The sequence below is a fragment of the Meriones unguiculatus genome, chromosome 2 (assembly GCF_030254825.1).
Source record: "Meriones unguiculatus strain TT.TT164.6M chromosome 2, Bangor_MerUng_6.1, whole genome shotgun sequence".
In the NCBI taxonomy this organism is placed as follows: domain Eukaryota; kingdom Metazoa; phylum Chordata; class Mammalia; order Rodentia; family Muridae; genus Meriones; species Meriones unguiculatus.
The window spans coordinates 184,395,857-184,423,598 of record NC_083350.1 but is presented as its reverse complement, the minus strand read 5'-3'; the positions used below and the strand labels follow the sequence as shown (position 1 = coordinate 184,423,598).

The 27,742-nt window shown below is 39.3% G+C and overlaps 1 long non-coding RNA gene across 1 annotated transcript; it reads right to left on the bottom strand.

Moving 5' to 3' along the window:
- LOC132652231 (uncharacterized) lies at window positions 1–27,742 on the bottom strand. The gene is made up of 3 exons (XR_009589711.1): window positions 27,599–27,742; window positions 6,027–6,171; window positions 1–112 (listed from the first exon to the last, which is right to left on the bottom strand). It is a non-coding gene; the product is annotated as an uncharacterized LOC132652231 (long non-coding RNA).

Here is a 27,742-nt window from a genome sequence, read left to right as displayed (position 1 = left end):
CTTCCCCAGTCCACTGATAGGGGAGGTCCTCCTCTCCTACTGTCTGACCCTAGCCTATCAGGTTCCATCAGGACTGGCAGGATCCTTTTCCTCCACGGGCTGGCTAGGAGACCTAGAAACATAAAGAGTAAGTTAAACAATGACAATAAAAATGAACTACATATATCAATACAAATGAATTCTCCCTTAGGTGAAGACCACACCTTTAGTGATCAAATTTGCATACAAATTTTTGCTTGGCTTTTGTTTACTTTAACTTCACGTATGTAATATCCTTGTTATATTAAAAATTAGCTGGAAATTTTAAATTTTAATGTCTTAATTAAATTATTGGTATTTACACATTTTACAATAAGTCTGTCACATGTTCTAAATTAGGACAAAATTTTTCAAGTAACTGGTATGCTCATTATATGCAGCTAATTAAAGTTAGGACTAAGATTAAATTGAGCAATCCCAAAACCAGGCTTTGTGTTTTAATCTCTGCCTCTTGTTCATACAAATGGGGTGGAGGACGTCTCGCCCCTGGGGGCAATGGTCTCCTGAACCTACTCAGACCTCAGACACCACCACCACTAGTTCTAGAACTGACGCAGGATGTTCCAACGAGGGGTTAAGGCTTCTCATAATATTTCCTATAAGCCCACACCTGTTTGTCTATATCCCCCATTTTTATTCATTATTAGCCAGATAGAGCCAAGTAATTGTGGTAATGATACTTGCTTTTTTGCCCAATGCTGGAATGCTAGTAAAGTTAGGTATGCCCTGGTTACTCGCATGCCTCACTGGGTGCCTATGCCCATTGATGCCCCTCACGCTATGACTCTCTTCAGACAGAAAAGGGATCTTGGAACTACAGCCACCATTGTTACTACCATCTCATTGACGGCTGTTGGAGCTACCACCAGGGCATTAGCCATGAGTCATACTGGGCAGACTGCTCAGACCCTGAATAACCATTTAGCCAATGTAGCTCATGCCTTAGTTGTACATAAAGGAATTAATGCTCAACTAAAAGGAAGCTTGATGGTGTTCAATCAGAGGATTGACCTCTTGCAGGAGCAAATTGATACCCTATGGCAAATCGCTCAACCTGGCTGTCAATGAAAGTATGCTGGACTTTGTGTCACTAGCATACAACATGAGAATTTTTCCTGCGCTGCAAATCTGTCTAAACAATTGTTGAGCTATATTTTAGGTAATTGGACTGGAGAATTCGATACAACGATGGAGCAGCTGAGAGTGGCCATTGTCACAGTAAATTCTACCGGAGTGGACGCAGGACTAGCCACAGGATTATCAACATGGATTGCTGCAGCCATGAATCATCTGAAGGAATGGGTGGGCATGGGAGTGTTAGCAGGCCTTCTGGTGTTGGTCTCCTTGGTTTGCCTGTGGTATATATGCAAGATTAGAGTCTCACAACAGTGTGATGCAGCCATGATCATTCAGGCCTTTACAGCCATTGAAGCAGGACATTCTCCCCAAGCATGGTTGGATACCATAGAAAGCTAAAACGATACGCTCAGGATGCGACGCTAAGCACTGCACTCAGGGTCAGCCGCTTTGGACCCAGAGAAGAGCATGTCTGATTGCATGCGGGTTGATGCCCCAGGTCCCGCCTCTGAGAAAAAGGTATTGGACGGGTCTGATGCTCTTTGGGTGGATGACACCTAAATGAACATCTGTACAAAGTCCCAATTTATTTCTAATATCAGAGATCAGACCTCTACTCTTGCCTGATGCGTCTAAAACAAAAAGGGGGAACTGTAGAGAGCTGCGGAATGCTATGCCCTAAAGATGGAGCTGGTTTCCGCCTTCCACCTTCCCGATGGTGAGTGCTCTCTGTCACGAACAACTCCACATTTGGCTAAGGCCGAGGATCTGGCTTGCTTCCATGTATGTGGACCTATCTGCATTGCCCCCGTGGCACGCCTGGGTTGGCTACCCAGAGGCTATTTAAGCTGTGGGCTGGCTTTCCCCGGGGTCCGAGGATTGTTCAATGTTCCTGAATAAACTGCATTGAAAAAAAAAAAAAAAACAAATGGGGTGGAGGTAAAAAGGTAATGCTATCTTTAAAAAGCTCTTTAGATTTCTTTTCTTTGTTCAGTGTGTTAATTTCATTGGAATTATGGTTGTTCTTCAACTCTCCTATGTATTTTTCAATCATCAACAGTATTGATTAAAATCCATGTTGGGTAGGTGTTTGTCCTTGTCCTTTTGTGCTGATAAAATGTTATTTAAAAAAGATAACAAATGGACACTTGACTGTTAAGATGTATCTGCTGATTTTTTTCTTTTTTCTTTTCTTTTTTTTTTTTTTTTGGTTTTTGTTCTGGTTTTGGGTTTGTTTGTTTTGTTTGTTTAGCTTTGTTTTGTTTTTCCAGACAGGGTCTCTCTGTGTAGCACTGGCTGTCCTGAATTTTTATTTTTTCCTGTAGACCAGGCTGGCCTAGAACTTTCAGAGATCCACCCGCCTTTGCCTCCTGAATGTTGGGATTATGGACATGCAACCCCACCTTCTGTCATATCCGGTGATTTTTAGCAGTGATTCTCACATTTTTTTTCTTTTGTATGTTTTTAATTGAAATACTTATATCACTCCCCATCCTCCCTCCAGCCTCTACCAATCACTCTCTCTCCATTTCCTCCCCTCAGTTGCCCAACTCTCATGTTGATGACACCCTTTTCTTTGAATATTATGGTTACATGTATATATGTATGAATGTGTATGCACCAATACATAGATACACTCATCTCAGTTTGTTTGGGATGTCTGTGTGATTGTGATTTGAGCTCTGACCAGTCTGCATTGGACAACCAATGAGGGAGCTCTTCCTTGGGAGAGGATGATTTTTCTCCCAGTGGTCATTATTTGCCTTGGTTAGTTTCCTGGGTGTAAAGACCCACAATATTTCCTCTTTCCACCCTAACATGTCCAGTTATATTGTCACTGTTCTGGACTTGTTTGTACAGCCATTTCTGTTTCCTCACATCACTTATTCTGTCACTTCCAGTCTGTCTGTTTACTCTTCCTCAGTGTTTTCTGACCTACAGGTGCAGGAATAAAGATACAGTTTATTAATTAGGTCTGACTCTCTACCATCTTGTGCTGTGTTCAGTTGTGTCTTTTTGACGGTCTTATTTGATGAGAGGGAGTAGCTACACTTCCTTGTGGTATTAGGAGAAAATTTAGAGTATAATTAAAAATTATGCTGTTCAAAGTGGCAGTAGTAAATTCTTTCCTTTCTGTTAATTTATTTTTTATACAGTTAGATAATGTTTCCTCTCTCTCAACTCCTCCTACATGTTCTCTACCCCCCCCCCACAATTTTCTGTTCTCCACCCAAAGGAAAAAAAATAGAAGTTGAAACAAGAAATAAAAATCAAAACAAACAGAGAATACATTCATGGAGTTCATTTTGTGTTGGCCAACTGCTCCTGGGTATGGAGCCTACTCAGCAGTGTGACTGATACACCCAGTGACACTCCATTGTGGGTAACTGACCTTCCCTTTGATACCCTTTGTCAGCAGGTATCAACTGCAATAGCTTATTGGTTAGGACTTGGTTCCGTGCCCACTTCTTTCTCTCAGTGCTGGGGCCTTGTCTATCTTAAACATGTGAGGTCCAATGCAGGCTGCCACAGTCTCTGTGAATAGATTCTTTCCTAAAGTCCTGATCTCACCAGCCCAAGGAAGCTGTCTAGGTTTTCAGCAGCAGTCATAATTTTCCTATTGCTAAGTGAAACTTAAGTCTGTTTACACAACTATTGGTTCACCAACACATGAGTGTCATTTATTGTACCTTTCTGCATTTTTTTGCTCTGCTGGTCATTGTTGTGATTCACAGGTATTGTATCTGAGTAGGTTTATTTAATTCCCTCCCTCTCTTGGCAGCGAGGTTGTTTTGTAAAATCTCAATGAATCATTTCACTATATATTTACCTAAAATGATATGTAATGTATATGTGCATGTGTATATATAGGTGTGTGTGTGTGTGTGTGTGTGTTGTGTATTAATGGAAATTAAACCACTCAAAGTGACAATCCTTCCTGCAAGAATCATACATGAGAAAAACTCCAGGATCAGGCTTAAGAAACTTCCCTTTGAATAGCTGGTCAGGGTAGCCCAAGTGAATCTCCAAACAATATAAGCTATAGACGCAGCCCTTGGTTGCCTCTCTGGGGTTGAGGGTTAAACCCTGTTTCTGGGGACATGATACAAGTCTAGGATAATTTAAGATGTGTTTGACCCGAACGCTTTTTTTTCTTCTGGGGTTTATCCTCTACGGTATAATTTTCATATGTGTGTGTGTGTGAGTATGTGTGTGTTTAAAAATATCTATACCTCAATATATTAGATCTCACTTTATTTTGCCATTTTTTTCAATTTTAGGCAATTTCTTTCTATATATTTCCATTTGCAAATTTTTTAAGCATAAACCTATATTTTATGCCATAATTTACTACTGAGGGAATATATTTTAATTTATTCAGTTTACTTTTGGTAAAAAAATTTTATTATCATGATCTTGGATGATACTTTATAACTTTTCATTTGTAACTATAATCACTCATTTTTCCAAGACTTTTTGCTCCCATGTTTTTTAAAGTTTTTGAATCTTCTCACTATACTTTCCTCTTCATTATTTGTATTAATCTGGAATCAAACTTGATTTTTCTGATCCTTGGCTTTTATTTCCTATGGCCTCTGACCCAAGTATAATAGCATTCCCTTTCTTTGTTCAGAAATGTCCCTGCCTTGAAAACGTGTGCTCATTACCATCATGGCTACATTTCACGTGTTCCAGCATCACATATTCATTCTGAGTCTTCAGAATCCAAAGACTTCCATTCCCTCCTCTCTGTTAAATCCTTTTTCACGGACTCCTTTTTATGTAATCAAACTCTTAAAAGCACTTCCAGTTACCTCTGGAGAAACGTACAGATTTCATCTCTGCATATTTATGATGTGGGCACAAATTACTTTCTCAAGATATATTACCCTGCTTCCCTTCAAATGTTTGATGCTCAAGTAGAGAGAAACGCCCAACACTCTGGGTGACACGCTCACATTTCCCAGGCTGGAGATGCGTCTGTCCCTCCCTGAACTCAGCACCATCTCTCTCATTTCTTTTCCTCCCGTTTAATTTTCACCTTTCTTTCAAATGAATTTCAGTACTAGCTTCTTCCTGAATTGCAATGCATGAAAGAACAGGAGCTATGAAGTAATAACAGACACCTTTACAGTTAGGCGGCTACAACATGCTAATAAAATGGAGCTATCACTGTGTGTGTGTGTGTGTGTGTGTGTGTGTGTGTGTGTGTGTGTTGGAACATTTTCTGTGAAATGCTCACAACTTTGTACACACACACACACACACACAGTAGAAGGGTTTTATACTTTAATATTTTTTACTTTGTTTTCCTGTTTTCTTTTCCTGAGCTAGTCTTTCTGTTTATTCAATGGTTGTACAGAATCACATTACTCAGTATATAAAGATTTCAATGGTATGTATTTATTTTAAATATGCCTTAATTCATCTTAATACAAGATGTGAAAATAATATTGTACTAGCAGGTAATTGTTGTAGGGCAAAATTTATAATGACCAGAATAATGACAGCATAAAGGTTAAACATTCCAAGGAGCAGCTAGATAAGCCCTACATGTTGGAAAGTGATTTTAACATAAAATTAGAATGATAGCCAGTCAATAAGAACATATTACCACCCTAAAAAGGTCATCTAAACCTTTAAAAAGCATGGGCATGCACAGTAATTTAAGAGCAATAACAACACAAATTTACTGATGAGGAAAGGTCAGAGCTGTGTGCTGAAATTTATATCAGGCAAACCTAGATCAAACTCAGCAGGACATTACTGGAGATAAAGCGTCTCATCCTTGTACTTTGACTTTTCATATTATTCTTCCCTTTCTGTTCTCTGGGTGGTTGTTTGTGTATTGACCAAACCCCTTCTCTTCTTTCAAATCATGGACATGGTTTTGCTCATAGAATACTAACCAACAAAAGAATGGCCATCCACAGAACTTGCAATATTTCTTCTGGGCAAACACTTTTGTGGTCTTCGAAATAACTAGCTTGTGTCCCAGTCATGCTACATCCAATTGTAGAGACAACCAGGAAAGAGGACTCAGGGATCTGCAGGCTTGGGACATAAGAAACAAAAACTGCCTCTGAAAATGACAATATAGAAATTTTTTTAAAAGAAATTTATTTGAAAACAAATTGTCAGTTACATGTTGAAGGCTTTTAGTTCATTTTTACATATTTTTAAATTTTTTATTATTATCATTTATTACAATTTATTCAATTTGTATCCTGGCTGTGGCCCCCTCCCTCATCTCCTCCCAATCCCACCCTCCCTCCCTTTTCTCCCCCTATGCCCCTTCTCCTAGTCCACTGATGCTGAGGACTTTTGGAGTCTTAGGTGAAAAGAAACATTAAGGGCTTTAAAAAATTTGTCCTATGAACTCTGGGCAGATGGCACAAATGGCAGAGCTAATGTGTGTGTGTGTGTGTATGTGTGTGTGTGTGTGTGTGTGTGTGTGTGAGAGAGAGAGAGAGAGAGAGAGAGAGAGAGAGATGGAGGTCTGTGATGCCCCATGCCCTGCTGGTAAAAACAAGAAAGTAGAGGGAATCTCATCTTAGACATAGGATTCAAACTCTGTCTCTGTCTCTGTCCCTGTCTCTGTCTCTCTGTCTCTGTCTCTGTCTCTGTCTCTCTCTCTTGGTTTTCATGACAGGGTCTCTCTGTGTAGTAGCTCTGGTTGTCCTGGACTCACTTTATACACCAGGCTGGCCTTGAACTTAGAGATATCCACCTGCCTCTGCCTCCCAAATGCTGAGATTAAAGTCATGCACTACCATTCCAGGCTTCCAGGCTTCTACTGGTCATTCTTTTTTTTTTTTTTTTTTTCAATGCAGTTTATTCAGGAACATTGAATAATCCTCGGACCCCGGGGAAAGCCAGCCCACAGCTTAAATAGCCTCTGGGTAGCCAACCCAGGCGTGCCACGGGGGCAATGCAGATAGGTCCACATACATGGAAGCAAGCCAGATCCTCAGCCTTAGCCAAATGTGGAATTGTTCATGACAGAGAGCACTCACCATCGGGAAGGTGGAAGGCGGAAACCAGCTCCATCTTTAAGGCATAGCATTCCGCAGCTCTCTACAGTTCCCCCTTTTTGTTTTAGACGCATCAGGCAAGAGTAGAGGTCTGATCTCTGATATTAGAAATAAATTGGGACTTTGTACCGATGTTCATTTAGGTGTCATCCACCCAAAGAGCATCAGACCCGTCCGATACCTTTTTCTCAGAGACGGGACCTGGGGCATCAACCCGCATGCAATCAGACATGCTCTTCTCTGGGTCCAAAGCGGCTGACCCTGAGTGCAGTGCTTAGCCTCGCATCCTGAGCGTATCATTTTAGCTTTTTATGGTATCCAACCATGCTTGGGGAGAATGTCCTGCTTCAATGGCTGTAAAGGCCTGAATGATCATGGCTGCATCACACTGTTGTGAGACTCCACCAGGGCATTAGCCATGAGTCATACTGGGCAGACTTCTCAGACCCTGAATAATCATTTAGCCAATGTAGCTCATGCCTTAGTTGTACATAAAGGAATTAATGCTCAACTAAAAGGAAGCTTGATGGTGTTCAATCAGAGGATTGACCTCTTGCAGGAGCAAATTGATACCCTATGGCAAATCGCTCAACCTGGCTGTCAATGAAAGTATGCTGGACTTTGTGTCACTAGCATACAACATGAGAATTTTTCCTGTGCTGCAAATCTGTCTAAACAATTGTCGAGCTATATTTTAGGTAATTGGACTGGAGAATTCGATACAACGATGGAGCAGCTGAGAGTGGCCATTGTCACAGTAAATTCTACCGGAGTGGACGCAGGACTAGCCACAGGATTATCAACATGGATTGCTGCAGCCATGAATCATCAGAAGGAATGGGCAGGCATGGGAGTGTTAGCAGGCCTTCTGGTGTTGGTCTCCTTGGTTTGCCTGTGGTATATCTACTGGTCATTCTTAAGGGAAGAATGAATTCATTCTATAGGTTGCCATTAATAGCTTGAGGGTTTGAAGGAATCCAAGTGCTTTTACTTCCTTGTTCTTTTTATTGCATGCTCACTTAATTACAGTCTTTGTGGCCAACCTCATCCCATTTCTCTTTTTCGTATAATAGGTCACATACATAATTTATCCGTGGCAGCTTGTTATCTTCGGTAGTGTTGACCTGGTATGTTACATTTGCCCTTGCTCTGTTGGCATAAAGCACAAGGCAATTCTGCTTGCACCTAGGGTGGCTTGCTATGCCCACATAATCAAGGAAATGTGTGCCTATCTTCTAATTCCGAGTTTGAATAGTTCTTTGGAATGTTTTGTAGTGTGTACTTTCTTCCTTCCTCCCTTCCTTGATTTCTCTGCCCTTCCTAATTTCTTTGTAGGTAACATGGTCTATCCTGGAAAATGATTGTGCAAATTCAGAAGCTGTCAGATGGAATGCTGTAAATGTTCATTTCTGTAAGGCCGATATTACATAATACAGTTTATTTGTGAATTTTCTTTGGGGTATATAAAACAAACATACTTCATCTCTCTCTCCTCAATAGAGCTTTTAATTTTCTGTGTAAAACAGTCCCTACTAATTGACATTATGTCTTCTATTTTCAGTAATATTCTCAAATAAAATCCCAACACATCTTTCATGAATGTGCATAAAAACATTACTACAAAGTATCTTTTCCTTACAAAGATAGTATCATTTTAAGCTTTATATATTTGGCAGTACATTTTGTCTTGCTGAGACTGTGAGGTATAAAGTTATGTTTTAAATTCTAATTACTGTACTTAAGAGATCTATAAAACAAAAATGCCTCTAAGCTACAAGTCCCACATGTCCAAGGCCAGCTAACTTCCTGGGATGCTGGGGACTGTTCTTCATGTAAGATAACAGACCTCCCACTTGTGTAAACAAGGTTAGTTGCCCCAGCTACTCAGGATGTGCTCCACCGATCATATATAGGCAGGAGGTAGACAGGCAGAAGGTACATCAAGATGATTGCTTGCCCCACCCCACCTCCAATTTGGACAAAGAAGGAAAGTGCTTAACCTTGTGGTGTTTGCCTTTAAGGACCTAAGTAATGCAACTTGTGGCTCCTCTCTGGAAATTCCGGATATGGATCTGGCCAATGTCAATCATCCTCGCCAATATTCAATGAAGTCTGTTTTTAATTTGGCTTAAAAATTGTGATAGTGGTCTTATTCTCACTTGGTGGAATTAACAACACATTCTGAAATCCTTAGACCTCAAATCTGCACCCATTTGGAAAGACCAGGGATAAATGCCACCTCCTGTTAACACTTTCTGTCATTGTTTTCACAGTTCCTTTGTGTATATAACTCATGATACACTATATTTTTATGTCATTTTCCACTGCATAGCTCCTCAAGAAAGAAGAAATTAATTATTGAAGTTTTGTTTTGTTAACAAAAAAGAAATCATACTTTGGTCGTAATGAAAATGGAAGAAAAGATTGTCTTTAAAAATTATAAATGTTATCTATAGTTTAATGTATTTCACAGTCTTGAATAAAAAAAATTAAGAACCAAAATTCATAAAAAACACATATATTCAAATACTTAGAAAACAACAAAGTAACACTTAACTGTCACATTAAGTTCCTGAAGTGTTATTTTAAGAGAACTCAATAATATTTTGATTTATTTGGTAATACTTTTAGAATCAAAGATTGTAAAAATGGGAGGATCCTTTGAATCATCAAATACAAACTAAATGTACAATAGAACTCATATATATCATCAGGTAGCAAAAATCTATTGCAGTGTCTGGAGAGATAACTCAGCAGTTAGGAACATGTACTGTTCTTCCAGAAGATTCAGTGTAGTTCTGAGCACTCACACCCCATGTTTTAATTGGAGTATTTGCTTTGTTGGTGTTTAATTTCTTGAGTTCTTTATATATCCTGGGTATTAGCCCTCTGTCAGATGTAGGGTTGGTGAAGATCCTTTCCCAGTCTATAGGCTCTCATTTTATTCCGTCCTTTGCTTTACAGAAAATTTTCAGTTTCATGAGGTCCCACTTATTGGTTGTTGATCTTAGAGCCTGTGCTTTTGGTGTTCTGTTCAGGAAGTTGTCTCCTGTGCCAATGAGGTCAAGCTCTTCTGAGCGCTCAGACAACTTACACTTACAACCTACCTCTCCAGATTTGGAAATCTGAGTCTCTCTTCTGGCCACTGCCAGTATTCGCACATATGCACTTCCACGCGTGCGCGCGCACACACACACACACACACACACACACACTCACACACACACACTTAAAAATAAAATAATTTTAGTAACCTATTTTAATTTAAACATGATGGCACATGCCTTTAATCCTAGCACTTAAGAAGCAGGGACAGGTAAATCTCTGTGAGTAAGAGGACAGCCTGATCTACATAATGAGACACTGTCTTAAATAAAGTTGCTATTTTAAGCATCTCGTGGAGAAGAGGGAAAATAAGGTTTCATTCCATTTGCAGTTTCAGTAACACTTTATGTGGGGATATGACAATGTCTGGAGAACCCGACTTATTTAATGTTGTTTAATACCTTCCCGGCCTTATTATGTTTCCTCAGAAGGTAGGTGTAATTCCCCATCAACCGACATTGAGATCTCTACCTTTATTGGCTGTGATCTTTTCCTATTATCCCTTCTACTTAGCCTTGCATAGAGCTTTCACAGTTAGAAAGCAAGAGTAGGTTAGTCCTTGTGGCAGGCACTATTGTCCGCATAGTATTTCAAATGATGTGTGTGTGTGTGTGTGTGTGTGTGTGTGCGCATTCACGGGTTTTCATATCCCTGTTGGTGTTGTAAAGTATATTTCTTACTATAAGTGAATACGTTACGAGAAGGGAATGGAGGACAGAGAGCAGCATGAGGCTGGCACACACTGTGAGTTAGATGAGAAGAGATGGGAGGGCTGTAGGAAGAAGCAGGGAAAGTGAGGGGTGTGTAGAGAATGTAGGTTGAACAAAAGAGGGCTATAAATAGACATAGGTGGATGGCATGGATACCTGACACCCTAAAGGGAAAATAGATGGAGAAAGACTCACAGCAAAGAAAGAGACATTATTTTGAATTCTGAGGCCTTGACTCTTTCTCTCTGGCTTTATTTATCACTTGCTCTGGTGTGAGAACTTCTAGTGACCTACATTATAATCTATGCTGGCCTAGAATTCCTGTTCTCCACAGAGGGATCCTACTCTGCTCCAGTTCGTTGTTGGTTCAAGTTCCAGAATTTTGCCAGAGAAATCATGAGATTTGTTCAAAGAGAATCAAAAGAGATGGTGTAAATGATCTATTAATATCTAAATTTTAGGATGTCTATAGTTTAAAAACAACCCAGCTTCTTAGCTCTTACATACTTGTTACTTAGGTTATTTAAACAAATTTCCCTCCTCTCAGTCTCAAATCCTTGTGTTTCATGAGTTCTCCATGTTTTTATCTTTTGATTTTTTTTTCCTTTTTGAATTTCTATAAGATCTTAACAAAAGAGAGAACTTTGAATAATAATTTAATTGGCAAATGAATCAAATACATAATTTCTAACTTGTAGAATAAAATGAATTCAGCCACTTGAGGCAAAATATAAGATTATCACATGGGAGTAAGCTTTATTCTTTTGGAAGCCAAAGAATGATTATTCCTCCTCCTCCTCTTCCTCCTCCTCTTCTAGATATAAAAAGTATGAATGTGAATAAGGGATACTGGACTATTCAACAAAGGAACAAGCTTTTCTCATTGAGAACTTGGTAACCATCATGACTGGACTAGAAAAGACTCCTTATATACAAATTTACACACAATCACAACTTTAGTTCTGAGAAGAGTGATGTCTTTTAAACATGATACAAATTTCAAAGAGAAAATCAGGATGAACTTAACAATGTGCGACAAGATCTGCACAAAGCGTGAGCCTCTATAACTTTCCTTCCTTGGTCCACCATTTCCTTTCCCTTCTCAGCTCACAGACAGACACTTTTTCACATGTCAGTGCATGAGAGCAAATATTGTTACAAGGCAGGATCCAGAGAGCACCTTGATGTGCCTTTCCAAAATGTTTCCAGTAGTGCTGGTTGGCAGACCACAGTGTACATGACAAGGTTCCCAATAGTCTCCAGTAAATGTCCTTCTTTTATTAAACAACACAGGATAAATGTATGGTAGTTATAGTGAGCTAATGAAAATGGTTTTGGGCTACCTGGTAAGCAGCTGGCAGCTCATCAGCTCTTGGAAGTAACTGTATGCCTATTTATCTCAAGTACAGTATCAATAACATATCACTAACTGGTTGTCTACCCTGAGACATATTAATAACAGAATGTGTGCACAACAATTGGGCCAAGAAAAAAGCAATACTGGGGATACACTCACTCAGATGAGTGACATCATACATTAGAACTCAGGGCCATTTTGTCTCTTGTACCTATGGAAAGGTAGAAAGAGAGAACCAACTCCACAGCATTGTCTTTTGAGAACATATGATGCCTTGCCACACATGTCCACCTAAGTGCAACACACATATGTACACACACTAATTTTATAATAATAAAATGAAAATAATTTTTTTCCGGTTTCCTTATCATATTTAGATGTTTTGAAACATTGCTAAATTTTCTTCATAATTAAAAAATTATCCTTCAAACCAATTTAAAGTAAATACCTTGCATGTTAACAACTTTTAAATTCATATTTACAATTTAACATAGTCAAAGCTTTGATATTCTTTTGGGGATGAAATTATACCAGTTTTTTTAAGATACTTGGTTGTAATGATAATTTCCTTAGAGTTTGGAGTTGAAATTTTCCTGTTTTTGCTAAGAAAAACATGGCTGTTATCTCTATGTGCTGGTAGCTCAGCATCAGTCCTGTGCTAGACTTGAGTATTTGACATAGTAACTGAGATGTTTTTCTCACTGCTGCAACAAAATATCTAACAAAGCAAGTTAGGAAGAAAGGGTTACAATTTGGGTGCAGACTCTGTTAAAATGAACACTCTGCAGAGAACCAGGAGGCAACTGCTTACATTGTGCCTTTGGCTGGCAATCAAAGCAATGAATGGTGTTGCTTAGCTCAATTTCTCCTTTCTATTCTCTCTAGGACCCCAAGCCACTGAACAATGCCACCCACAGTCAGAGCAAACCTTTCTGCTATAGTCAATCTAACCTAGAAACTCACTGTCAGAGATGCCTAAACACTTGTTTCCTGTATGGTTCTGTTTTGTCAGGTTGACAATATGAACCATTAGCAATCCCACTCTTGTTAACAAGGCATCTAGTCATCATTTTTTTTTTCAATGCAGTTTATTCAGGAACATTGAACAATCCTCGGACCCCGGGGAAAGCCAGCCCACAGCTTAAATACCCTCTAGTCATCATTTTTAAGCCCTAATTTCTATTCCTTGTATCTGTAGATTCATTGCCATTTCATACACCAGAATGCATCCTGGCTAACTTCAGAAATTACTGTGATGCTCAGTACGGTCTTTAATAGTTCCAGCATTATTTAAAGGTTGAAGTGGAGAGTCTGCCTTGAGACTAAGATAATCTCTTAACAGTGGGTTTCTACACAATCCCCCAAACATGCTTCATACTTCTAGCATACAATGACATGGGGTAAACATTCCCACACCTAAATGGAAGAGTAGAGACGTAGCAAGAAAAAGACTGAACCAAAGAAATATAAAAACCCAACGTGGAAATCAGAATCTTACAGCTCTATGTTCCTCTTCCTGAGCTCTTGATGAAATCATGAGCTCCAAGGAGCTTGGGTAGCTTTGTTCCTCCAACTTGAGCTAGCTCCACTCCATGCATGCAGCTTTTCTCAGCTGACATCACATAGTTCTGGCATGTCCAGCATGCTTGGATCACTATTGCAGCATTGGTTTCACAAAGTGGTCCCTCTCCAGTGGTCCCTCATCAGAGCTATGTATTGCCTGATGTCAGAAGCTCTCTAAAACCATTGGGTTGACAATTAACATTATATAGCATAATACATCGCTGCCTTTTAAATATGCAAGTGGATGATGTTTAGCTCACGTTCATGTGTTGAGCATTCTCAAGATGTTTAATGTATTACAGACTGCCATGGTGGTTTTACTGATTAAAGATGCACAAATGGAGGCTGTCTTTCCATTCTACAATAAATATTGATTTAAATTCTGTCATTTTTAAAAGCTTCACCTCATAGATAAACTTTATATTCTCAGTTTGTCTCATGTTCCTTGCATTTTTACTGTAAGATCTTGGTTCCCAAAAAGTCAATAAGAATTTTGATTAAATATCAAAATTTTATCAAGTGATGTCCTTGTAAATCCCATGAGTGAATTTTATGTATGTGGACTTGAATTACATCAACTATAATAACACACTGTATTTTACAGCTTTAAAATCCTTTAAGTCTTAAGGGAAACAGTGGGAGATGAGGCTGGCTACCTGCATGTGGCCTGTCAGTATGTGGAAAAGAAGGGCTGCTGTTTCCTAGCATAATTAACCACTGAAATTTGGCCTGCCACAATTTCTCACCTACAGACAAACCTTTATTATTACTTCAAAAGACACATTTTCAGATGTTTTTACTACACAAATTAGTAGCATAATTTGTCTGTGGAGTTTGGTACTCTATGCTGTTTTTTGAAATTCACATTAAGGATTAATAGTCCTTTTTATATTTATGTTGTTTCCATTATATGAAAGATACTAAAACATTTTATTATACTCCCCAATCACTCATTATTTCTCCAGAATTTATATGAGCAAATCAGCAAAACAAGAGTAATAAAACACTACCCCAAAATTTAGTATTTCGGGAAGAACTAAAGACTTTGAACTTCATGGCAAAACCACTATGCACTGACATATTTAAATGTTAAACAAACAAATTATTCAATAAAAGCATAAAATACCTATACAATAACAGATCATCTAAGCTGTTGTTAGTCAAGTCACCAGCCCAAACATTCGGCCCCTAATGGAAATTGATCTTTAAAACCCAGATGTAACACTCAGGCAAATACCTGAAAGATGCTTCATCCTGCCACAAAGACTTTTCCTCAAACATGTTCATTGCTGCTCTGCTCATAATAGCCAGAAATTGGAAACAATTTAGATGTCCCCAACAAATGAATGGAGAAAGAAAATGCAGTAATTCACACAGTGTATACTACTCAAATATTTTTAACAAAATGACATTATGAAATAATACCATATTTATTTTTTCTTGCTCTGTTACCTGATTCAAGAGATAACACAGACCAAGAAAAATAAATGTGGCATTACTCACTTATATGTAGACATTAGACATTAATAAAGGATACTCAAGCCACAGTCCCAAGACCCAGAGAGGTTAGGTATAGAGGAAGGGACTAGGGGGAAACTTTCCCCCTAGAACTAGAATAGATTTTATGGGTCGATTAGGTACAGAGGGAGATGAAAATAAGAGGATTAGGTAGTGAGGGGGAGGGGAAATGAAGTCGAGGAAGGGCATGACAAAGACAGCTAGACTTGAGGGTGGTTTGAGAGGTGATAAGAAAAACTTGTTCAGTGGAATCTTCCTAACATATATGAAGTCAAACCTAATAAAGTCTCCGAATGCTGATACACAGTCCCACTTGGCCATCTCTTGTCAGCAAATGAAGCCTCTGCTACTACTGGGTTACATCCAATTGAGTTGTTGGCCAAAGGGGTTCCATAGAAATCCCTAAACAATCCAGGCTGTTCCCTAAAAATAAAAATAAAAAATGTCTCTCTGCAAACTGACAGCAAGGCTCCACTGCAGAAGGTAACACCCACAAAACTCATTGAACATGAAGACATCAAGCTGAAGCCTATGTAGACCTAGAGTCTTTGGAACGGGAAAGTTCTCTGCAGGCCACTAAAAGAGAAATGTAAATGCCCACCAGCCACAAAACCTTTGATCTATAGTCTATTCTACCTGAAAAATATGCTAGGGCAAAGGTGGGACAAAGCTTGTGGGAACAACCAACCATTGCCCAATTTGACTTAAGGCCTACACTACCAGATGGAATTCATACCTAACATTGCCTGGTTGGCCAAGATTCAGAGACTGGATAGCCTAGACACCTATGGTAAAACCAAATACCACTTACTGGTCTGAAAAAAAATAACAATAATATGATACCTGATAAACCAGGGTCAGATGGAAGGGGAGGAGGTCCTCCCTAATCAGTGGACTTGGAAAGGGGCAGGGAGGAGATGAGGGAGGGAGGGTGGAATTGGGAAGGAATGAGGGAGCGGGATACAGCTGGGATATAGAGTTAATAAAATGTAACTAATAATATAAATAAATAAATAAATAAAAAGTAATCAACTTAAAAATAATAAATGCCTGATTTAAAGTATATAAAAAAAACCTCATAATGATGTTACACTCATAGATCAGTGCCTTATTCAGCCATCAGAGAAGTATCAGAGAAGCTTCCTCCTACAGCAGATGAGAACAAATACAGAGACTCACAACCAGGAGAGTGAGAGGGAGCATGAAACACAGAGCTCTAAATGAGAGGTCTCTATCAAATCCCTCAGAGCTAGGAAAACCTATAGTAGAGGAAGTGCCAAGTGTGTAAGATCCAGAGGGAATGGAGTATACCAGGAGGACAGGGATCTCTAAAACAACTGAGCAAACTTTATACAAACACGGAGACTGAGCTAGCCACCACAGGTCTGTACCACATCCTCAAAGCATACAGTACAGCTTCCAGTTCAGTGTATTTATGGGACTCCGAATGTACGAACACATTACTCTCGTCTTGTGCCTTCTCTTGGGTTGTTTTTCATTTGCTGGTTTATGTTGTCCAACTCAGATAAGGTGGGTTTTGTTGTATCTTATAATATTTTATTTTATCTTGTGTGATTGTTGTCTCTTAGAGGCCTCTCTTCTTTTTTTTTTAAACATATATGTTAGGCTTTATTAACAGATGAACCTGATTTATCCATTTTAAAAATTAAGAATTTCTGGATGATTAATGCAGACAAAATGGAAAGAGTTAATAGGATAGTATAGATGATACAATGATAATCAGGTGAGTTCTATGACCTTATTTTAATTATTATTTTAAGAGAAATTTCTCACAGATACCTAAAAGACTGCTAATAGGCTCTGGGTATGAATTTAAGGACACCACCTTCACATCAAAACTGCTTTTGCCTTCTTCCCCTACACTATAACCATTTCTTTCTTTCTTTCTTTCTTTCTTTCTTTCTTTCTTTCTTTCTTTCTTTCTTTCCTTCCTTCCTTCCTTCCTTCCTTCCTTTATTAGTTACATTTTGTTAACTCTATATCCCAGATGTATCCCGCCCCCTCATTCCCTCCCAATCCCCACCCTCCTTCCCTCATCTCTTCCCTGCCCCATTCTAAGTACACTGATTGGGGAGGACCTCCTCCCCTTTCATCTGACCCTGTTTTATCAGGTATCTTCAGGACTGGCTGCAAAGTCCTCCTCTATGGCCTAGCAGGACTGCTCCTCCCTTGGTGGGTGGGGAGGTCAAAGAGCCTGCCATTGAGTTCCTGTCAGAAATAGTCCCTGTTCCCCTTACTATAGGAAAACAATTGGTTACTGAGCTACCACGGGCTTCATCCTAGCAAAGGTTCTAGGTTATATCCATACATGGTCCTTGGTGGAGTGTCAGTCTCAGAAAAGACCCCTGTGCCCAGATATATTTGGTCCTTGTGGAGCTCCTATCCTTTCCACGTCATACTAAATCCCCCCTCTTCCATATGGTTCCCTGCACTCTGCCAAAGGTTTGGTTATGAGTCTTAGTATTTACTTTGATACACTTTTAGGTAGAGTCTTTCAGGGGCCCTCTGCAGTAGGCTCCTGTTCTGTTACTTGTTTTCTCTTATGTCCAATGCACCTCCCATTTGTCTTTCTAAGTGAAGATTGATCATCTTACTCTGGATCCTCTTTCTTGTTTATTTTCTTTAGGTATATAGATTTCATTATGTTTATCATATCTTATAGGACTATATGAGTGAGTATATACTATGTGTGTCTTTCTCCTTCTGGGATACTTCACTCAGAATGATCTTTTCTAGATCCCACCATTTGCCAGCAAAATTCATGATTCCCTCATTTTTAATTGCTTAGTAGTATTCCATTGTTTAAAAATACCACAACTTCTGTATCCATTTCTCTGTTGAGGAACATCTGGGTTGTTTCCAGGTTCTGGCTATTACAAATAAAGCTGCTACAACATGGTTGAGCAAATGTCCTTGTTGTGTAGTTGAGCAAATTGTGGCTATAGGCCTAGCAGTGATAGCTGGGTCTTGAGGAAGCACTATTCCTAATTGTCTGAGAAAGCGCCAGATTGACTTCCAAAGTGGTTGTACCAGTTTACATTCCCACCAGCAATGGAGGAGGGTTCCCCTTTCTCCACAACCTCTCCAGCATGTGTTGTCACTTGAGTTACTCATCTTAGCCATTCTGATGGATGTAAGGTGAAATCTCAGGGTCATTTTGATTTGCATCTCCCTGATGGCTAAGGATGTTGAGCATCTCTTTAAGTGTTTCTCTGCCATTCTATATTCCCCTACAGAGAATTCTCTGTTTAGCTCCGTACCCCGTTTTTTAATCGGATTACTTGATTTATTGCTTTTTAACTATTTTAGTTCTTTATATATGCTGGATATCAGGCCTCTGTCAGATATAGGGTTGGTGAAGATCATTCCAGAACTATGTTGAATAGATATGGAGAGAGTGGACAGCCTTGTCTTGTAACTGATTTCAGTGGGATTGATTTAAGTTTCTCTCCATTGAGTTTGATGTTGGCTATAGGTTTGCTGTATATTGCCTTTACTATGTTTAGTTATGTGCCTTGTATCCTTGATCTCTCCAAGACTTTAAACATGAATGGGTGTTGGAATTTGTCAAATGCTTTTTTGGCATCTAAGGAGATGATCATGTGGTTTTTCTCCTTCAGTTTGTTTATGTGGTGGATTACATTGATGGATTTCCATATGTTGAACCACCCTTGCATGCCTGGGATGAAGCCTACTTGGTCATGGTGGATGATATCTCTGATGTGTGCTTGAATTTGGTTTGCAAACATTTTATTGAGTATTTTTGCAACAATGTTCATAAGAGAGATAGGTCTGAAGTTCCCTTTTTTTGTTGGGTCTTTGTGTGGTTTAGGTATCAAGGTGATTGTGGCTTCATAGAATCAGTTCGGTAATGTTCCTTCTGATTCTATTTTGTGGAATAGTTTGGAAAGGATTGGAGTTAGCACTTCTTTGAAGGTCTGGTAGAATTCTGCACTGAATCCATCTGGCCCAGGACTTTTTTTTGGAAGGGAGACTGTTGATGACTGCTTCTATTTCCTTGGGAGATATAAGACTATTCAATCTTTCTAACTGATCTTGACTTAATTTTGTTAGATGGACTCTATCTAGAAAATTGTCAATTTCTTTTAGATTTTCGAATTTTGTGGCATATAGACTTTTGTACTAAGACACAATGATTGTTTGGTTTTCCTCAGTGTCTGTAGTTATGTCCCCCTATTCATTTCTGATTTTGCTGATTGGGATAGTTTCTCTCTGCCTTTTAGTTAGTTTGGCTAAAGGTTTGTCTATCTTGTTGATTTTCTCAAAGAACCAACTCTTGGTTTCATTGATTCTTTGAATAGTTTTATTTGATTCTAATTTATTGATTTCAGCCCTGACTTTGATTATTTCTTGCCATCTGCTCCTCTTGGGTGTATTTGCTTCTTTTTTTTTTTTCTAGTGCTTTCAGTTGTGCTATTAAGTTGTTTGTATGAGATGTCACGAATTTCTTCTTGAAGGCTCTTAGTGCTATGAATTTTCCTCTAAGCACTGCTTTCATTGTGTCCCATAAATTAGGGTAAGTTGTACCTTCATTTTCATTGAATTCTAGGAAGTCTTTAATTTCTTTCTTTATTTCTTCTTTAACCCAGCTGTCATTGAGCAGCAAGTTATTCAGTTCCATGTGTTTGTAGGTTTTTTTCTAATTCCATTGTTGTTGAGGTGCAGCTTTAGTCCATAGTGGTCAGATAGAATACAGGGGATTATTTCAATCCTCTTGTATCTGTTGAGGCTTGCTTTGTGACCAACTATATGGTCTATTTTGGAGAAGGTTCCAGGAGGTGCTGAAAAGAAGTCATACTCTTTTGAGTTTGGGTGGAAAGTTCTGTAGAAATCTATTAGGACCATTTGATTTAGAACCCCTGTAAATGCCTTTATTCCTTTATTAGGCTTCTGTCTATATGATCTGTCCCTTAGTGAAAGTGGTGTGTTGAAGTCTCCCACTATTAAGGTGTTGGGATCGATGTGTGATTTGAGTTTTAATAATGTCTCTTTTATGAATGTAGGCGCTCTTGTATTTGGGGCATAGATGTTCAGAATTGTGTTGTTCTCTTGGTGGATTTTTCCTTTGATGAGAATGTAGTGCCCCTCCGCATCTTTTTTGATTAATTTTGGTAGAAAGTCTATTTTATTAGATATCAGGATAGCTACCCCACCTTGTTTTCTGGGTCTGTTTGCTTGAAAAACATTTTTCTATCCCTTTACTCTGAGGTGATATTTGTCTTTGTTGCAGAAGTGTGTTTCTTGGATGCAGCAGAATGTTGGATCTTGTTTCCGCACCCATTGTGTTAGTCTGTGTCTTTTTATTGGAGAGTTGAGTGCACTGATGTTGATAGATAATAATGACAGTGAATGTTAATTCCTTTTATATTGGAGTTGGTCGTCTTACTTTGTTCCATTCTTTGTTTTCTTTTAATTTGTCTTGGGATATTATCTGTATGCTATGTTTTCTTTGGTGAACTTCTTTTCATTAGATTGGAGTTTTCCTTCTAGTATCTTCTGTAGGGCTGGTTTGCTGTGTAGATATTGCATAAGTTTAGTTTTGTCATGGAATGTTTTGTTTTCTCCATCTATGCTGATTGAAAGCTTTGCTGGGTATAGTAGTCTCAGTTGTCATCTGTGGTCTTTTAGAGTCTGCATGACACCTGTCCAGGACCTTCTGGCTTTCATATTTTCTGATGAGAAGTCCAGTGTGATTCTGATAGGTCTACCTTCATATGTTACTTGGCCTTTTTCCCTTGCTGCTTTTAATATCTTTTCTTTGTTCTGTAGATTTAGTGTTTTGACTATGATGTGACTGACGTGATGTGTTTCTTTTCTAGTCTAGTCTATTTGGTGTTCTGCAGGGCTCTTGTTTATTTGTGGACATCTCTTTCTTTAAGTTGGGAAAATTTTCTTCTATGATTTTCTTGAAAATATTTTCTGGGCCTTGGAGCCTGAATTCTTCTTTTTCATCAATTCCTATTACTCTTAGATATTGTCTTTTCATGGCGTCCTTGATTTCTTGGATATTTTGTGTTTGGGACTTTTTTGATCTTACTTTTTCTTTGAGAGAAGAAACAATTTCTGGGAGTGTATCTTCAGCTCCAGAGATTATCTCTTCCATCTCTTGTATTCTGTTGGTGATGCTTTCCTTTGTGTTTCCTGATCTTTTCTCCAAGGTCTCCAGCTCCAGGGTTTTCTCAGTTTGTGTTTTCTTTATTGCTTCTAATTCTGTTTTCATGCCTTGCACCATTTCCTTCATCTGTTTGAATGTGGATTTCTGTCTCTCAATGATGGTCTCTATGTTTTTTTGTTCATTTTCTCTCTATATACCACTAATTGTATCTCTACTTGTGTCTCTATTTGTTTGGCCATATTTGCCTGTGTTTCTTTAAGAATTTTGTCCATTTCCTCTTTCTTTGCCTCCAATTGACTGGCCAAAATCTTTGAAAGATTTGTTCATTTCCTCTTTAACTGACTGAATTTGCATGGTTATTGTTCTGAGAGAGCTGTTTGTTTCCTTTTTATGAGCCTCAAATAATTGGGTAAACATAACCTTAAAGTCATTTTCCTGTTCTTCTGATGAATTGGAGTATCCATCAATTTTGGGGGTTTCTGGTGAGTCATCATTTCCTGATTTATGTTGGATGTGTTCTTTCGCCTCCCCTGGCCATTGGCTTATTTGAAACCTTTCCTGTTTGTTCCTGGATTCTGCAGTTCAGACTGGTACTGTCTCTCTGGCATCTGGAGAGTTCTTCAGGAAGCTGAGAGAGGTCCTGTGGCCTCAGCGTGTACATTGGTGTACTAGCTGTACCTGTGGGAGGAAAGTACGAGGGCACAGAAGGGCAAATGCCAGCTTGCACACTTATGCACGTGTGTGTGTCTGTGTGTGTGTGTGTGTGTGTGTGTGTGTGTGTGTGTGTGTGTGTGTTAAGTGTGTCTCTAGGGACAGAGTGATAGAGAATGTGGAATTCTTGAGTGTGTGGGAGGAGCTCTGCCTTGCAGGCTTCTAGATGGTTATTTGTGCATGCACTGTAAATTTAGCAGGCGTTGGTGATGGTCATTACACTATTTCTGGCATTAACTGCCTTAACTCCTCAGTTGAACATGCAGAGCAGGGGCTTCAATGTCTCAAGTGACCCTCTGTTTCCCACAGTAGGTATGTGGGTGAGAGGGGTCTGATGTCTGGCTTCTATTTTAAAAGGACACTGGATCTGGGGTCTGCAGACACTCAAGAGCATACTCACTCTTAAGCAGGTCACATCATCAAGGAGTGGGGTATCTGTGCTCTCTGCTTTCTGGTTTGGCCCTTCTTGGTCTGCAGGAGGACTGTTGTGCTCTGCCAGCTCAGTGCTGCTGCAGCCGCCAGGTTAGAAAGTCCAGCTGCAGCTGGAGACTGGGATGCAAGTCCAGATGCTTTCTGGGAAGTCTTGGGTGCCCTCCACTGTGTTCTTCAGGCCTGGGAGGCCCAGCGCCTGGTGTACCTAGCTTGTATGGTGGGTTGGGTTTGCTGGGCTTTGGTGGGTATATAGCAAATTATCTGTCTCTGAGGGTTTGGTCAGTCCATTCAGTCAGTGGCTGAGACCCTGCAGAGCCAGCATGGATGCTAGCAGACCCAGGACCCTAGGAGGATGGTGCTGCAGTTCAGGACCCACAGAGCAGGGCTTTAATGTCCCAAGTGATCCTGTTTCCCACAGTGGGTATGTGAGAGGGAGGGGTCCAATGCCTGGCATCTATTTTAGAAGGACCCTGGATCTGGGGCTCTGTAGACACTCAAGAGCTCACTCACTCTCAAATCAACAGGGATTGGGGTATCTGGGCTCTCTGATCTCAGGTTTGGCCCTGCTTGATCTGCAGGAGGACTGACATGCTCCGCCAGCTCAGGGCTGTTGCAGCCACCAGGTTAGGAAGTCCAGCTGCAGCTGGAGGCTGGGATTTGGGAGAGCTGTTCAGTCAGTGGCTAAGAGACCCTGTGGAGCCAGTATGGTGGCCAGCAGACTTGGGACCCTGGAAGGATGGTGCCGCGGGTCTGGGACTCCAAGACCGGTACAGCTGGCTACTAAGAGGCTAGGAGCTCCTTCTAAGCTGCTGCAGATCCTAGGCCATGAGCACTGAGCTGAGAATCACGGTGAGCCAGCTGTGCTGAGGAGGAGGGAGGTCCGAGAAAGGGGAGTGCTGGGAGATCAAAGGATCATTTCTCTCCTTCCCCAAACAAGTCCACCACAGGTGACCTGAGACCAAAGTTCTCACCTTGTGCGATGTTCCCTGTCATTTAGAAAGCCTCTCCGTCATTTCCCTGGCTTCAGAAGTCCTTCCACTCACCTACTCAGGTGTTCAGCTCTTCTCCAGCTCAGAAACTGTGCGTGCTAGTCACCATCTTGGATCCGCCCCCATGTTGCCTCTTTTTTTCTAAGGAGAGACAGAAGGGGAGTGGATCTGGATGGAAGAGAAGGTGGGAAGGATTTGGGAGGAGTAGAGGGAAGGGAAACTGTAATCAAGATATTTCATATGAGAAAAAAAAATCTGTTTTTAATAAAAGGTTCTTTTAAGCTGCATTTTATTAAATATTTTCACCCTTTTCTCCGTAGATTGAATATCAGTTCGCCAAGCAAAACTGAATTTTGAATTACAAAATTTTATTTGTCTATACATCTGCATGTATTTTCTCTCTAGAATTCTTCCTTTCACTTACAGTTTATAAACAAAATGTTTCTGTGACAAGAACATCATACCAATGACATTTACTGACTTTCATTTTAGTGTAAATGTTCATCTTCTGGGAAGTGCTTTGGTCCTGTGCTGTGACATTACACTGCATCTTTGCACTTACAATATAGTTCTTGGGAATTATCTGAGGCCTTATAAGATCCTGTTTCCTTTCCATTTAAACCACAAAGCTGAATCTCTGATGGTTCTGGCCTGGAGCAAGTATTACTGTGTAAATGATAAATCGCATTTTTAAAGATAATTTATTTTTTATTAATTACAATTTATTAATTTTGTATCCCAGCTGTAGCCTCCCCCTTAGTCCCCTTCCAATCCCACTCTTCCTCCCTCTTCTTTTCTCATGCCCCTTCCCCAGTTCACTGATAGGGGGTGTGCTCCTCTCCTTCCATCTGACCCCAGCCTATCAGGTCTCATCAGGAATCCCTGCACAGATGTAGCCCATGGCAGCTCAGTCTCCAGGTGGGTCCTAATAAGAGGAACAGGGACTGTCTCTCACATGAACTCAATGGCTGGCTCTTTGATTACCTCCTCCTGAGAGGGGAGCAGCCTTGCCAGGCCACAGAAGAAGGCAATGTATTTTATTTTTCCTTATATGTCATTTAAATTTATTTGTATAATGTGTTCCAAAGTTCTCTCATAACTTTGTAAAAAGTGTTTTTGTTTTTTTTTTTTTTCAGTGAGTGTTTTTTTGTTTTGGACACGACTTGATTTTTGTTTGTTTGTTTGTTTGGTTTTTGTGGTGGTTAAAACTGATTTTGAAGCAGGCAAGAACCGAAGTTACCTGGAAGACAAGGCTCTAGCAATCCCTGTGTGGGATTACCTGGGGTAGCTAAGCAACATCCGAGTAATCCCATGAGAGAATATCTAGATCATGTTAATTTACATGGGCAGACTCATGCCTGTAGGTGGCATCATTCTATGGGAACACGCTGGAGAAAGCAGGCTGGGTCCTAGCACCCATTATTTGCTTTCTGACTATGTTTCTAATAGGACCAACCAAGTTCCTGCTGTCATGCCTTTAACACCATGCTGGATTGTACCCTTGAACTATGGACCAAATGAGCCTTCCTTAAGATGCACATGTCAGTGATAGTAGGAAAATAACTAATACATCACTTTCACATTTATTTTAAGTCAAGTTTTATAATAATTTGAGTAATTGATTAAATGGTTATCAAACCGAAAGAGGATTTTAATATGTTGATTAGGGCTACCATTTGTTAAGCAAGATTAAGCTCTTCTCTCTTCTGTGGTATTTAAGCTCTGTCACATCAGCTGGCTTCTGCTGCCCTACATGTTTCCTGTGCTCATTCTCTGAGAAGGTACATGACAAGGTCCAGATGTGAAAGGTATTTGAATAGGATTCAGTACACTCTTGTCTCTTCTCTTCCTTCCTTCCTTCCTTCCTTCCTTCCTTCCTTCCTTCCTTCCTTCCTTCTTTCCTTCCTATCTTCCTTCCTAAGTTCCTTCCTTATCATAATTGTTTTGAAGTTTCTAGTGCACTTCTTTACTTGCTTTTCTTTTTTAATCTGGCTTGTATTTTGGAGCAACTATTAGGTGAGCCGGATTTCAGCCACTACCACCATCGTCTTCAGCTACCCCAAAGTTCAATAAATCTTGCCCTTCTAATTGTAATGTGTCACAGTTGGAAGCATAAAAACCTAATTACAGATTCCAATTCAGTGTCTAGAATCACTATTTCCCTTTGATATATATCTGTAACACAAATAACAACAAACTAAATTTCCCTTTGATATATATCTGTAACACAAATAACAACAAACTAAATTTCTGTCGCTGATGGGTTGCCAAGGAAAAATGGTAGGAGTTAACCTTCGCGGTCTACTTAAGGCAGAATGAATGTGAAACATTCTCAACTCTGGAGTCAGGCTGACCTAATTCTCATCCACTACAGGGAAGAAGGTTACCTAGGGAAAGTTCCTCACCTTATATCTCACATCTTCATTTGTTCCATAAGATAAAGGTAGGAACTTCCCCACTTTATAAGACTGTTAATAAGGATTAAAGAGGATAATGCAAATGAAGCAATTAAAATAGTTCCTATCATGAAGGCTTTCCTTACTCACAAAGGTCAATCCCTTTGAGCAAGGTTTAGAAGCATATCAGACAATGTTCTTTCTTTATAACAGTGTGATTTTTTTTCCTCTTAAAAGATTTTAAAACTTTTAAATGTTGGCACTTGAATTATTTTATTCCCAGTGTCTTTGAACCCTAGTCTTCTATTTACTGTCATTACCCAGTCTGCTAACCAACTATCAGAGAGTTTCACTAATGCTCAACTCATGAACTTGAAAAATCATTATAATTTGTGGGAGTAAAGTGGGTAGCACTGATTTAAAAAAGGGCTTGCTAATAATTATGTTAATAAAAAATACTTCTGTGAGCTTTCAATAAAATAAATTCCCTCAGAACAATTAGTTCTAAGATTAGGAGAGGATTTTACAGAGGTAATGAATAAAAAGCATCCAATATATATCTATTGTAAGAATCTGGGTCAAAAGTGAAAATGATAATAAAATAAAGTTTCCCAGAAAAATTTATTTAAGAATATTTAGGAGTACCTTAAATATAAAAAAAAAAAGTTTAAAATTTTCTGTGTGTTTTTCTTCCCCTAAATGCACAAAAGTTGAGAAGAAGAGAGATTCCATTTACAACAACAACTTAACTTCACCAAAAAGTACTTCTATTTCCTGTATATAGAGTCTATCTTCTGGTCTAAGAATCATCCTTATTTTACTTGTTTCCAGTTATAAGCAAATATGGAGAAAATTAAATCATTTAACTTAACTTGTATGTAGTTGTTTAAAAAATATATAACAGCTACAAGTAATATTTGGAGAATGCTTTCAAGTATTTCAAGTGTTTTTCAAGATTAAAAAAAAAAAAATCTAGCTTCCACAAGACAAAAGAGAAGAAATACCTAATTGTGAAACTCAAAGCACTACAGACCTGGGCTTCAGCCGAGGCCTGAGCAAAAGGGAATGTGCAGATGTCCGAAGTAAGCTTGGACACCTTATGAAATTCAAAACCTTCTAGAACTCAAAGCCACTTAGTTAAAGTGCATTACAGTCCTTTGTCCCTAAACACCACACATGCCAACCTGCCTGTCAACCAGAAGCCAAAGCTGCACGTGAAAGTTCTCTAACATAAACATATACTTCATTTTCAGCTTAAGAATAAAATATAAAAATCAGTTGCCTTAAAATTTAGACACATTATTAAATCACTATATAATTACAGCAATGGTTTAGGACTTAACCTGATAAAACATTTTGAACTAAAAATTATCTAATTAAAATTGTATAGACTTGCCAATGTTGTTAGGTTGATTTTGGTTAATTTTAATATGCTTTCGTTTGTTTCCTTTTGATTGTCCACAGTCTGGGCAAAGCAGTTCCTATCACCATTCCTACGTCCTTACTTACCAAAGGCTGCTCTTACGTGCTGGCAGTGAAGACAGGAAGACAGATGAGGAATGTACACATATTCGCGCTCAGTTTCCAAGGTAAGTGGGTCAGATTGGATTGTAGAAGACTTTGCTGGTCCCCAGGCTCATAAGCTAACTTATC